The sequence below is a fragment of the Miniopterus natalensis genome, chromosome 19, assembly GCF_054644295.1.
Source record: "Miniopterus natalensis isolate mMinNat1 chromosome 19, mMinNat1.hap1, whole genome shotgun sequence".
In the NCBI taxonomy this organism is placed as follows: domain Eukaryota; kingdom Metazoa; phylum Chordata; class Mammalia; order Chiroptera; family Miniopteridae; genus Miniopterus; species Miniopterus natalensis.
This window is the reverse complement of record NC_142099.1, coordinates 15,968,146-15,982,735: the sequence shown is the minus strand read 5'-3', so window position 1 is coordinate 15,982,735 and position 14,590 is coordinate 15,968,146. Positions and strand designations below refer to the sequence as shown.

The following is a 14,590-nucleotide window of genomic DNA, read 5'->3' as shown; positions in this document are numbered from 1 at the left end:
TATACGATCTAAACAAAATCAAATGACACAGCAATAAAATGAAGTCAGAGTTAATATTAACAAATTGAATCTGACCTAACCAGTGTTAGCATTACTGGGTGACCAACACCAATTATTGTATGAGCTGAAGGCAAAGATGGAACTAAAGTTAAGGCTGATTTAGAAAGCACAGATAAGGCCAATTTTACTGGAAAATCAACTCCCACTACCTCTCTTGTATGTTGTTAAAGGTTTAAAAAAAATGAGGGACTCAACTTTCCAAAAATTAACCAACTGAAATTATAGGACTGAACATTTCATGGTCTGGAATCATAAAAAAAAAGGAGGGAAGTCCAATATCCTCAAACTGGCTTCCCTGCTGGCAAAGACAATTACTTCTAGAAAAGTCAAAAGATTCCTCTTATACCACCATTCCAGCTCTCATTTTCTCTGTTCAGAGAACTTGAGGGGGGGAGGGGAAGAACTTTAAGTTCTTTTGTGAGCTTCTCTTTAGTAATAAGTTCGTAAGTTGAACTAAAAATGCAAGTTGAACTCTAAGCACTGGCTCCACTGGACACACGCACTGGGCCAGGCCCAAGCATTTTCAGTCGGGTCCAAACCCCTTAAAGGAAAAAAAAAAAAAAAAAGACTATCTAAAAATCTAATCCATTCTGGTCAATAAAACCCAAGAGTAGTGCTTTCTTTAAAAAAAAAAAAAAGGTGAAATGAAAAGGAAGTCAACTGTACTAGAGGAAAATGCTTTGTTACAAGGCAGAGGTTGGGAAGAAACTGACTGTCCCCAACCAAAACTACACCAATAGTTCACAAAGTGTGTGTGCAGGTTTTAAGTGCAGTCAGTGGTGGCTCCATCAATGCCCTGAGACGCTGCAGTTGCAAAATTATGAAGGCATCTCCTACCTAATTTACACTTCTTAACCTTCAGCTGTTGCTATAAAGCTGTGACAAGCACAATTTTTTTAAAAATATGACTGAAATGTGCATACACCAAAACTAGCATCTAAGGTTACAAAGAAAGCACTGCAGATGCTCTGGCCTTAAAAAAATACGTTACTTTAAAGAGGGAACTGATTTTGATGTTGGTTACTGTCATACAGTGATCTGGTTTAGTTTAAAAATATATATACATATACACATATGCACTCACACACACAGTTATACACACACAGATTTTGATATGTATAGGGTGCCCCCCCAAAATGCATACACATTATAAAGGCAGTGTTTATTAAAATACTTTTCATTGCCAAAATGGAATGGGATGTTGAGCTATCAGCTGTTAAAGTGTGTATACATTTTTGGGGGGACACCCTGTACATACAAACTATAATAAAAGTGAGTAAACACAAAGGACAGGAAGTCATTATGGGCTTTTCGAAAAGATTTTCCAAAAGGTGATCTTCAGGAGCCACCTCCCACTGCAGTGTCTTAAAGACAATCTGTTGTCCTTCTTTCCGAATCAAGTATTTTCTTCTATTTTTACTTGTTTTATACACACATCATTTATTTACCCAATGAGGTTAACACCTTGAGGAAAATAACACACTTTCTTCCTGAACTCTACTTGCCGAGGCCTGGGCTCTGGAGTCACGGCACCTGGCTTGGATTTGGGGTCAGTAACTGAACCAAGACGGGAGCCTGGCTGGGCCTCACAGCAGCACCTAACCTGCCTGAAGTCCACCTTCGGATTAGCCCATGTAGTCCTCAGAGGAACCTATTTTACAGATGAGGACACAGGAGCTCAGAGTTGTCACATAATTGCCAAGGTCAGCTGTGAAGCCAGGATTCAAACCCAGGAGCCCTCCAGCTGCACTGCCTCCTGCAGTTCCCGCTTCACCTGTAGCCATGAAGAAACCCTACCTTTCGGGGTTATTGGATTAGATTGGATTATGAGTGAAAAGCACTAGCATGGGGGCTGGTATCTAGTAAGCGCTCTAAAGGAGAAGCAGTAAAGCAACAAAACAAACCTTTAGAAACGGAACACAGAACCCTTTCCTTTCTTTACCGCTTCTGCACTGAGATTGGGAGTGTCAGTGAGTTACATTCGGATCCCACCTGGCAAATTGAAGCCATTGTTGATGGATTAATATGAAAATAATATAAGTGCTTATAAAAATATATGATTCACACTCACTTGCAACATGTAAATAAACTTCGCATGAACTAATGAATACACCAAGTGCTTTCTGTTGTCTGTAAGGAGAAAGCAGATTCCCACCGTGGTACGAATAGGAGTATTCTAATGTGGTCTTATACATCCCTTGAGTAAATTTTCTCGACGCTGAACAGAACTGAGAAGCCAGTTGCAGCATCTACAACATACTCAACCAAACAGATATATGTTGGATCAAATCCTTTTTAAAAAAATGTTTGATTGATTTTTAGACAGAGAGGGGAAGGGAGAGAGAGACAGAGAGAAACACTGATTTGTTGTCCCACCTATCCATGTATTCATTGGTCTTCTGTGTGCCCTGATCTAGGACCTAACCCACAAATTTGGCGTATCAAGACCACTCTCGAACCAACTGAGCAACCTGGCCAAGGCCGGATCAAACCCTTTTAGCAATTCATATAATTCATGTTTCCCCTCCTGCATATACCAGAGGACTACAGATCCTCTAATAACGAACGATGCCCTGCCATGGACTATGCAAGTGTGCCCAGCATCGCTGGAAGACCTGGAGCTTCTAAACTGACCTCCTGCGTACCAGCCGGCACGCTGGGCGAAGCAGAACCCTTCTGTCCCACACACATTTCCTCATAGCCACTGTGCTTCCCGGGCACCCGCAGCCAGCCACAGAAGGACACTTTCTCCACCCCTGAGAGAAAGTGGTTTCTGAGTCTACATGAAGCACATACTGGTTTTTGCTTTCTGTTGGATATCATGCATGCTCGTTTCTGAGTCGCACTCAGGAAGTAAAATATCGGTGATGCCAAAGGACATCAGGAGTCAATATTCTAAAATTGTCAGTGACCCGAGGACACCCTATTTCTCCTGTCCCAGGGAGGCATCGCTCATTGTGAAGTCTGACTGTAGCGGGGAATCCGACGGGAGGTCAGAGCGCATAGCATTCGGATGATGCTCGACAGCCCCTGGGGGCTGAATGGGCGGCGGGCGGCGTTCCTGGTGCGCTCTCACTTACAGCCCGCCTGCGAAGGCCAGCGCCAATTTTCCAGTCCCTTTATCTTGCGTTCCCCAAAAGATCTCAAGAAAGAGCTTCAGATTTTCCTGGAGTCATAAATCATATTTACCTTCACACGACTGGTTTTCCATGGAGCCAGAGCTTTCAGGTTTGTCTGCCGGATGTATTGTGTTACTGAAACTCAGAAATGGCTGCTGTGCACGCCAGTGGTTAGGAAAACTCCAAGACGTAACATTATCTTCCTCGACTGATTTGGGGAAAGAATGTTCATAAAATATATACTGCTTTTGGTTAGGGGCTGATTTCTAAATAAACGGACTCCGCAGTGGAAATTCTAGAGAAGGGCAAAACAAAACATGCGTCTGTGAATGTGCGTCTTTAAAATCGGCTCTCCCACAGTCTCTGCCTTTTGCAAGCACTCTCAAGACTATAAAGCCAGTTGCATTAAGTTGAAGATTTGGGGCTGTTCCAGGGGAACTTCGTTTTCAGCTGTGGAGGGAAATCTGTAAAGTCTTCCGGACCCTTGCTCTCCCCTGTTTCCCAGCCTCTGGTCCAGCCTCTCAGGCTAAGGAGGCGCTTCCCTGCAGGGGGCTGGGGCAGCCATTTGTTGAGAGTCAGGAGGGAGGGAAGAAGGGAAAGAAAGCTTTGCTGTAACAAGTCGGCCAGTCCTCATGGGCCCTAACAAAATAGGAAACGCTGGTGATTAAGGGACTGCACTGCATCCAATAAAGAAAGTGCTAATCCACACCACACAGGGCCAAACTGAGGGGGGGTACCTTCCCTAATTTGCAGTGAACTGGGGTCAACTAGATTTTTATCTCTCACACAAACAGGGAAGGAGAAAACAACAAGAAGGGAACCTGCACGGCTTGGTAAGATCCTGCTTTTCACACAAGACTGCATGACCGACAGCTACACAGGATGCTTCCAGAAGATCAGAAGGCAAAAATATGCAAGTAAATATGGCTGGCCCAATGTCCATGTGTATTTCTAAAAGAATGATGAATCAGACACATAACGGCAATACACACATATAAATGTTAAAATTGTACCATGTGGCTTTGATTTAAGGTAAGAATAAGATAGCTTTAACTCTTGAGTTGTCATGATAAAGGTTAGATCAGAAACCACATGCATACTACATAGTTTTTACTCGATCTTTCTACAATTTAATGCAGAGATTTTTAACCTCTTTCATCTCATGACACACACAAACTAATTACTAAAATTATGCAGCACGCCAAAAAATATATTTTTTGCCGATCTGACAAAAAAAAAAAAAATGTATAATTTTATTCATTCACACCGGAGAGCTATTGTTGTGTTGGTTGTTGTCATTTTTTTATTTGACAATCTAAGAGAAAAGAGGTCAGTACCTCTGACTAAACAGTCAGGTATTGCATGTTTAAAAAATGTTTGTGGTACACCAGTCAAAAATGGATGGCTTACTATAGGCTAGTTTAAAAAAAGTATAAAGATACTCCCTGCCTTCAATTAGCTTATATTCTATTTGGGGGGGGGGGGGGAGAGAAGTATCCAAATATGTAAAATAATAAATAGTACACATAACATTTCAGTTCAAAACTAAGAGAAGGCAGCAGATAATTGACAAATTAATAACAAGAATTATAATGGCCATAAGAATTCTGTAGGGGGGAAATCATGTCTGTGGGTTGACAATATGCCTCTAATCACGGGCATCTGAATTTAAAAAAAAAAAAAAAAGGCTGAGTTCTGTCACTTACTGTAATTCCACAAAGTTATTACTTAACCTCTCCGAACCTCGATTTTCATAATCAATACAATGAGAATGATAATAGTATCTACCCCATAATACGATTATAAGAAACTGGTGGATTTTATAATCTGTAGAGAAGCTATAAAAAGACCCTTGCAAAGATGGTAAAAAGAATCACACCAAACTGTTATTATTGGGAGAACAGAAAGGGTTAGGAAAGTGGAGGGGGGGGGAAAAGTGAACTTTTTCTTTACATACTTTCTATTGTTTGAAAGTTTATAAGGCACAGGCACTAATCCTGTAACAAAACATTTAAAGCAATATAAATACTATCCGAAGTGTGCATATCTGGACGTCACAAAACACTCTAATTGTAAACACTAGTAACCCTTTTTCTTTATAAGTACATAGAAACAAGTCTCTGCCTGGTTTCAATTTGAGAATTTCTAAAGTCACAAAATTTTGCCAAGCTTGGGAATAATAACCAACTGAAACAGTTTCTTTTCCAAGACATTTTAAAAGAGAGCAAGTTTTGTAGTCAACCAAAGCCATCCATTGATTCAAATAATCAGCTTGGTCAATACCTTTTGAAATAAGCAAGTTAAATAACATCAGTTCTCAAAGTCAAGTCTTAGTGATGTCTAAGTTTGCTTTCTAGAGCCCATCACATGCAGATATTTTCACTGATAACTTTACACACCTGGAAAAGTCCTAGGGCCATTTCCCAAGAAATGCCAAGAACTTTCCACAGAGGCATGGCGGACTTTTCAGATTGAACTTGATCACAGACGAGCATTCCTGACACTATAAGTAAGTGCACGCTCTTTGAGGGCAGGAATCGTATCTTCTCAAACTTCATATGCCCAGTCCCTGGCACTGTGACTAGTGCATGAGTAGGCAGCAAGAACAAATACTGGTTGAACTATCTGGAGGAAAGATAAGTCTAAAGCACTCTAATCAACTGCATGCCCAGTGAGACAGCATCATATGCGAAGGGGACGCAGTCTTTACACTTGTTTCTGTAGAACAATCACTGAAAATGCTTCAGAAGCAGGAAGGATTAAGTTTTAGTCCCTTGAATAAAACATCATAAAAACCCCTATTTGAGAAAGGGATCTCTCTCCCCCTCCATCTGAGAAAGTACAGATGTGTAAACCAAGATGAAATCATGGAGCAGTTTGATCAGCCCCACCTTTCATCTGCCTTACCCAAAATTTCCAAGGCCTGTTTCATCAGTATAAATAGAAGAGGGCAGAGGAAGGGCTTCCGCTATGGTGGCAGAATCGAGCCCACACCTGGGAGCCGGGGCTCCTGGCGGACTGTGGTTCCCTCCGGCCCATGGCTCCTCTAGGATGACGGATGACTTGTGAAGAAACATACAGACACTGAAAAAGGATGGAAGTGGCATCCACTTGTAACAGGACTACTGTGTTGTGTGTCGTCACACTTGCATTTTTCCAGCACCACACAAGGAGTTGAGTCATACCGGGCTTGCTCAAGCTCTAGGCCCTGAAGACACAAGCATGGAAGCTGAAGAGCAGGGACATGAGGTGATCCTTCTGACTTCCAGGGATGACTTCAATCTCTCTGCGAATGATGTGCCTAAGGCTAATCTCCCTGTTCCACCTCAAACTGCTGGATCATTCATTTGTATCTTATTTCATCTTCCTCCCAAGGTGACGGGGGCTTATAATAACTTTTAAACTCTTTCATGATGTGTTCATTCAAGAGGAAGACATTTCAGGAAAAGCAAATGCCTTACGACAGCTCTCCCTTGTAGCTTTTTCAAATAATCAGCCCAGCATACTTAGAAAGGTAGATTTTTCTCCTTCTGAAAAAGCATTACAGAAGGCCAGTAGAAATGAATCGCTTTGGCTGTAAATTGTTTAGAGGAAGCTAAATTTCTCAGTTGGGCTACTCAAATTAAACGTGGAAGCTACGTAGGAATTTTCTCACATTCTGAGCTCAGGAGAGGCAATTAATCAAGGTCACGTCTGGGGAAGTCTAGCTCGAATCAGAATTCTATGGCGGGAGAGTCAGAGTTGCATACTCGGAATAGTCACCAGTATATATAATTGAAAACAGCAAGGACAGGAGAAGGAAAGGAGATGCCTGTGGGCTGATATGTTATCACCTTTGGTCAAGCGGTACTTGGCAAATTTCAACAGACTTAGTTAAGGAGAGATAAAGCTAAGCAGCAGAACACCATTAGAACAAAACAAAAGTGTTCACAGAGAATCCGGAATGACCAGTGAAAAACAACCCTGGACGTCACAGCATGGATCCACCAGGGCCAATTTGGTGGGAGCGCGGAGCGGTTATTTCATGGGGGAGGCTGGAAATCCCAACTTTCACGTTCCTTTAGGTCAAGCTGTATAGCACAGCGCTCCGAGCTGCAGCCGGAGTCGCCGAGGGAAACGGGGAAGGCCACATGTGGAACTAATTACTCATGGAGAGGCCATGACAAAGAACATTTCTCCAGACTTCATGGGGGCTTCACTTTCAGGAAGTTGCTATAATTACTGTTCAAGTCTAGAGCAGCCTGCAAGCCGCTGACAGATCCAGCAGACGAGGAGGAGGAGGGACAGAGAGAGAGAGGGGAAAAAATGAACTTATCTGCCCTTTTTGACGAGTGAAATACCAGAAAATAAAGTACCACAGGAAAGCACAAAAAAAAAAAAAAAAAAAAAAAAAAAGGTTTCCAAAGGAGCCCTGGCTCTCAGCGCTCGCTCTCTGTTTACTTTCTTATCTGCCCTGTGTCTTCAGACGACTTTCCGAGCCCGGATCAGACAGCAAAGCTGTCCTTCTCCACGGACTCCCTTTCAGTTGGCCAGAGCAGAACTGTACATCTCGACTCTTTTTTTACAGCTTTTCCATACTGGGGCCCACTTCCTGCCCAGTTGAGGGAAAAAATCTGGCCTGAAGATGAAATGACTGCTTAACATTACACCAGAACATCTGGTACCATTTTACGCACAGACCCATGTCTGAGAGCAGGCGATTCTAGCGGTCTCTCCAGCGGCACAGCGCATACCCAAACCTCCCCAGGGTGACATCATCCCATATATGGACTCTCCAGCCCAGCCCTCCCCCTTTTCCCGGTCCTAAATTCATTGCCAGTTCCCCAGTCTGCAGCAAATGTGCCACGTCAAGGCTGAAAATCACAGCGCTGGAGTGGGGCTCAGTCAGTGCAGCAGGATCCAGGGGGGAGAGCCGAATGCAACTGTTCCCAAAGACCGGGAGAGGATTTTACGTGCCCAGATGGAAGCTTCTGGAGCTCCTGCCCCGTCGGCCCAGTGTTCAGACTACCTGTTCAGGACAATGCCGTTGTACAGTAGTCTGCACATTGGTTAGACTGGGCAAGGCACAGCAACGCCCTGGACGGCTGGGGACAAGAGTGGCTGTTTCCGAGGAGAGGACGTTTGTTGGCTCCTCTTTCGAATCTCATATCCAGTGTTTTTCTTCACAGGTTTTGCACAGTAGGGACCAAGGAGCCCTCGGGAACACCGCCGGGGAGAGACTGCTCTGGGGAAGACCTGCGGGTAAGGCCCTCTTGTCGCTCACCTGGGCTGTGTGACCCGGGAGAGCCGAGGTGGGAGCCAATGATTTGTGTCACATGCGAGAAACAGGCACTCGTGTGGCCGAGAGCTATTCGTTTACTGTAAAAGAGCAACGGGGTGCGGTTTATAGTGATTTATTGTAAGTTACTTGCTTTCTGAGGATTTATAAGTATTTTCTTAAGTTTAAAGATTTTTTTCCACTCCAAAATGAAATACAAAAAGACTCCAAACACTAAAAATATTTGAATGAGGCTAGTTTTCAATGGTTGAAAGAGTCTTAAAAACTTGTTTGAATGAGGGCTGTGCTATATAACTTGAACGTCCCAGGATTGGACCCATTTTGCCCCAAAGTAAAGAATACTTGCTATTTTTTAAATGCTCTATGGAGCGTGCTTTTCTGAAATTTTACTTACATAAGATAAGTACCAGGAATAACAGGATCTAACAATAAAAGAAGAGGCTGCCAAGTTTTTTGCCCACCAGACCACACAGATGGGACTTGCCCAGAAAAGAGCGCCAACCCAGAACTATTGAGTCAGCAACTGAATAAACCGGGAAATAGAAACCTCTGTCTTCAGCTATCCCAATATATAGCTTGGGGGTTTTTGTTGTTGTTGTTGTTGTTCAAATCCAAGAATGGTTGATAACTGCTGGTCAGCTGAGCCCTCGCGCCTAGGTTTTACAATGCGTCTATGTCTCGGAGCATTTAAAATGATAAGGTACTTTGTCTAGAAAGCCACTGATAAAAAAGGAATTTGTAAACGAAGGCAAAGTTTTTGTTGGTCAGTTTCCAGCTGTCCTGGAGGTGAAGGGGGAGGGAAGGTGGGAGGGAGGAAAACCCTCAAGCTGAATGAAATCCCAACAGAGAATAATGCAGAAAGTCTGGGCTGCAATATGATCCGCGCTGAACTTCAGAGGTGGGTCCCTTAAGGAAAGTTCTGGAAAAATGGTACGGCCTCACCCCTAATTCCCTCAACCCCCTATTTATAGTTACCCCCAAACAATTCTATATAATGAAAACATCCGTTCTGTAGACTTTTGTGAAAAATGAATATAATCTCTTTTGCCCTCCCTTAAATTCTCCGTGGTCCCTAGGCAAATACTTTTCTAAGTTATACATTTTGCAACAATTAAAAAATTGTCACACGTCCTTTGAGAAACAGTTTATTATAAAAGGTTCCCCACGTCATCTTTTGTCAAAATGATTTTTATTTTAAAAATTACCCTTTTGATCATCCTAAAACTGGTATGAAAAGCCCCATGTTTTCTCTCCTATTCATGGTTTTTAGTTATAATATTATAAAAAAGGAGAGGTTTGGCTGTCTCCTCCACTTAGAGGATACGGTTTGTTTTCTATTGTGACGTGGAGGCTTCCATATTAATTACTTTTCATTGAACAAGTGAGATTTTTAAAATCTTTCCAGCTTCTTTTACATAGGAAAACTAAGGAGAGAAACTATAAGATACTTACCAGAGCTTATTTTTTTCCAAGAAATGTATTTTTACTAACTTATACAGCTAGTAAAGAAAGAAAGCCATAAGGCACTTTGGTAACGTTTAAGATGTCTCAAATTTTGAGGGGGTTTTTGTTTTTGTTTTTTCCTCTGTAGAAATGATTGAATTTTATAACTTACTTTCATTTCATGTGTATTTAATTTAAATGTCTTTCTTTACATTAAATGGCTTTTTTTTATTTCAAAGAAACTAACCACCATCGGCCCCTCACCTATTTCCTCCCTCAGGATGACTTTTAGTTTGGAGACAGAGGGGACCCAAGGGTGTCCTTGGCGTAAGTACAGGAGTAGAAACATCAGAAAAACTTTGTGCGGGGGGAGCCGAGGAGCCCCTACACGTGCTTGGTGGAGTCCTGACGACCCATTTTTCATGCCGACTTTTCACAAATGAAAAGGAACGGTACTTATTTTTAACTGGCATGGGCTCAGTGCAAGATGAAAAATAAAAGCTGGCTCTCTAAACCTCTGCCGCCTGAAGGCAGCATGGCACATACACTGCTGTATGCACGGGGACACCCCGACTCGTATGCACACACAGCTAGACTAACTTTATTTCCAGGCTAGGGTAATGCTTAACTTGATTTTGATATGACTTTGTAAGGAGACATACAAATATTTTAGGGATCATGGGATCTATTCCAGAGGAAACTAACCAACAGTGATCATCTTCGACTAAAACTGCTCATGGATATGCGGGAAGTGTAAGTATGAAAATGAAGCATTGTGCATCGCATGAAACTGTGCATGGCAATGCATCGCCAGAAAGAGGAAATTGCTTGCAGGGCCTGTCCAAAGCGCACTTCATAGAAACTTCGTACTTACTCATTTCGGCCTTGGTAAATTAGACTAGGTTTGGGGTTAAAAGAATTTTCCTGCCATCTAACAGAAAGGCGATCCGGAGCTTCTAGCTTCCCACACATTTTCTTAATTGGGAGGATCAATAGAAAAGTTTATTTACATTTTCAAACTGCCCCCCCCCAGCCATAGATCTCAAAATCCAAGGTTTGTTTACAAGGGGACAAAATTTCACACTGATCACTTTCCTGCAATTAGTGAAGGGGTTTAATGTCCTTCCTGCTGGGCGCTCAGGCTTTCCACCGGGATAATGTGTTTATGTTTTTGAAAGACCAAAATATACTATCTCCCCCACCTCTCGCCTACAGACCACCCAAGTTTTTCACTCTGTGGGAAAGAGTGTCGGCATAAAATTCCTACTGATAGAATTTTTCCTCCCCCCCCCCCTCTGGTTGAAGTCATAAAACTGTTCTAGGGAATAAAGGAAAACACAACTTGGTAAAGTAAAAAGTTCACTCAGCCACCAGCCACCAGCATCATCCTTACAAAAGAGAGAGAAGCCAAAGCTTTCAGCTCCTTGACAAGAGATCTGCTGTTTAAAAACAACCTTTCCTCTTCTCGAAAGAGAACATCCCACCCGTGAAATAACGTCCAAATAATACATGAAAGACCATCATCCGAAATCCCAGCTTAAAACAACTAGAGAAGGTCAGGCTTAACCTGAGAGGAGACAGGAAACTCCTGAGTAAAGATGGAAACTTTCTTACTTGATTTCTTCTACCTCTTTACCTGGGTTTGCTGCAAATTATGTAGATAGAAATAGTTATCCCTTTTTTTTTTGAAGAATTTTTATCAGTTTTAATTAAGAAATAATGAAGTTAATTAAGTAAATTAATTAAATATTCATTTTTAATTTCCTGACTTATAACCACCAGTTTCCTGGAGTTGCTTTGGTTTAATTTTGCTATTGAAGACTTGGAACGTAATTCTTTTCTTGCATTTTTTCTTAAGATAATAAATAAATGACAAAAACAGAAATAAAGGGTAATGACCTTATTAAAAATGACACTATGATAATAATGTACATAGCTCTTTCATATTTTAGCTATTATTTTAAGGGATAATGACTTAATATTTACTCTATAGCTTGGGAGACAGAAAAAACACTCAACTGATTTTTCAACCTTTCCCTTTTTAGCATGCCCAGGGGCAGGTTCAGCAAGACTATGAGGTGTACAGATGCCACATATTTACTATAATTGTGTTTTAAAAACCTATTAGAAACATAAATTGTCCCAAAGTCTTATGAGTCATCGTTTTTCAGCAAGATTTACCCCCCCCTGAAAAACAGTTATGGTTTTTCAGGCTCTGATGTTTTGGGGTATTTTGGTTTACTAGAATTGTTTTTCATTAAAGGAGCGCATATGAACTCACACATATTTCTTTCTGTTTTTCCAGGTTGCATCATTCCTTAATTGAGCAGAGTTAACTGGATCAAAGTATTTATGGGAGAGAGAGGGAAAGCTATACCGAATTACAGTAATTTTTAATTTCCACAAATATGCTCTTTGTAAGTGAGTCACTCTATAAATATTCTCTGTTGCACTGAACACGGCAGCGATAGCAAAATAGTTGCTGAGGTATTTGTTTTTGCATACTCTGACCTCGTAATTATTTCATAGCAGCCAAGTTCACTGGTGTTTTTGAGTCTGTCAAGAAAAAAAAACAAAAGTCCTCTACTCAGAAGGGATGACCAGAAACAGTCAGACATTTATTTTCTTGAAATTAAATAAATAAATGGAAACTTGCACTTCTCAACTCTTTCTTAAAACTGTAGCACATCTAACCCCTGCATGAAGGTTGAGCTGTGTACAAAATTCATTTTTTCATAGTTTCTAAAAACTATTTTGTTCTCCATAAAGTTTCTATTTGCTATTTTTCTCAGAATTTTACAATGAAAGGGAAATATACTACTTGTTTTCTTTATAATTCTTGAGGAGGAAAAATTCCTCATTACACACTCCTTGGACAATAATGTTTTGGTTTAGTTTTTGAAGAAATCCCACTTACTGAAATTTTGACTGGAGATTTTGTTTTTTAAAGGGCAGGGGAATTTGTGAAATCCCTCTACGGGTATGAATTGATCATTTATATTAAAATAGACAGTAGAGTTATTCTTGACTCACCAGAATTAAATTTCCTATCTGTACGTTTAACACCATCACTCTTTCTCACAGGAGTTCTACAGAAATCTTCCAAAGGGCCTGCTTTATTTTTTGGATATGAAATGAAGTTTCCTTTTTCTGTGTTTAGGAGACTATTTTGTAACTGTCGTGCACTAAAAAGGTCCAAACCCATTCTGAGCGAGCATCTCTGTGGCCAGCAGCTGTTTAGTTTATACCCCTCGGACTCATGGCACAGCTCTGTGGTCAATCAGGAAGAGGGCTTAAGCTCACAACTGCTTTTGACTTGGTTTTCACATCCATACTTAAAAACTGCATTAACAAAGGACATGAGAAAATTTAAATAAGCTCCCGTTGCTTAATAAAGTATTGGTAAAAAGACAAGCCCGTGTAGAATCCCACTCTCAAAGCATCAGATGCAAGGTCAGCGGGTTGAACTGCCAAATGCATTAGGCTCGTTAATTATTTTGAAAATGGCTGCCATTTCCATGTAAATGATAAGTTTCTTTTTCATGGGCAAGGCTATGGTACTTATCTACTACAAGAAACATGTATAAACATGCCTTTATCTTTAACTTCAGTTTTAAAATATGCAGAGTTTGGGGGAAGAGGGAAAACATCTGGTCCAATTGCTCTGAACTCTGACTGCATATGGGCCAGTAATAACATGAACTGGAGTTAAGAATAAACCTGGTGTTTAATCTTTTTTCGTTTGTTTGTTTTTGCCTTAAAATTTCAATATGAGTTTTCTGTCAAGTCAATTATCCATGTTAGCACATTTGGGAACAAATGTACGAGTGTCCTTTCTGAATAAAGTCAAAAGTCTAACTTGTTTTTAGTTCCATAATGTTTTAATGTTTAATTCTATTGTGTGTTTTTCTCCCTTTCCCCTGACCCTCCAAAAATCACCAAATCTGGAAAACAGACTGTGTCTGCCCCTGAGCAAAGGAAACCCGAAGGAACCAAGGGCCTGGCTGGACGGAGTTGTCATGTGTCTGCCTGTCTACACTTGCTGTGCAGAACATCCGCTCACCTGTACAGCAGGCACAGACAGGCAGTCACATGACAACCCAGCCTGAATGACAACCAGCCGTTGAAAGCAAGCAGCCCTCACACCGTAGCACCTACACCAAGAGCTACAACCAAAATGAGGGGCGGGGGGCCTGGGGTTTTCATCTGTTGGCTTAATACTTAACTCGTATGTATTATTATTATTCTTTTATTTTGATTTAGATATTGAAACCCACCAGAGGTGAAGTGAGTGGTGCCTATGAAATATAATAAAACCCATTTCTGAAAATGCTCCTGTGCTTTCTATAGTTCTCTTTTCCTGATGTTGTCAGTAAATTACCGCCCTTGACATTCACAGTACACAGCTTTGCAGCACCCTGTGCTCAGTATAACGAAACAACAGAACTTCAAGTCTGACTCCTGGCAAAGAATAAGTGATCCTAATAAGTCTGCTCCGAAAACAAAGTTCAGGTTTCTGTATCATGACTGCTTAAGAAAGAGGGACAAAAGAAAAAGAGGGAGGAAATAATATCTCAGGAGATCACGAATCTTGAGTTAAACTCAGCCAGTTTGCACCTGGGTGAAACATACTGAAAAGAGTATCTGTTTCCAACATAATTTTCAAGTGTGTTGAAATAGTTGCTTCTCC

General features: G+C 41.2%; 1 protein-coding gene and 1 long non-coding RNA gene across 3 annotated transcripts in view; one reads left to right on the top strand and one right to left on the bottom strand.

The window, feature by feature from the left end:
• The window catches only part of DNM3 (dynamin 3), a 348,064-nt gene that overhangs the window by 169,801 nt on the left and 163,673 nt on the right, over positions 1-14,590 (bottom strand). The window lies entirely within an intron of this gene.
• LOC107543796 (uncharacterized) lies at positions 7,972-14,234 on the top strand. Its single transcript, XR_001603845.2, has 2 exons — positions 7,972-10,653; positions 12,206-14,234. It is a non-coding gene; the product is annotated as an uncharacterized LOC107543796 (long non-coding RNA).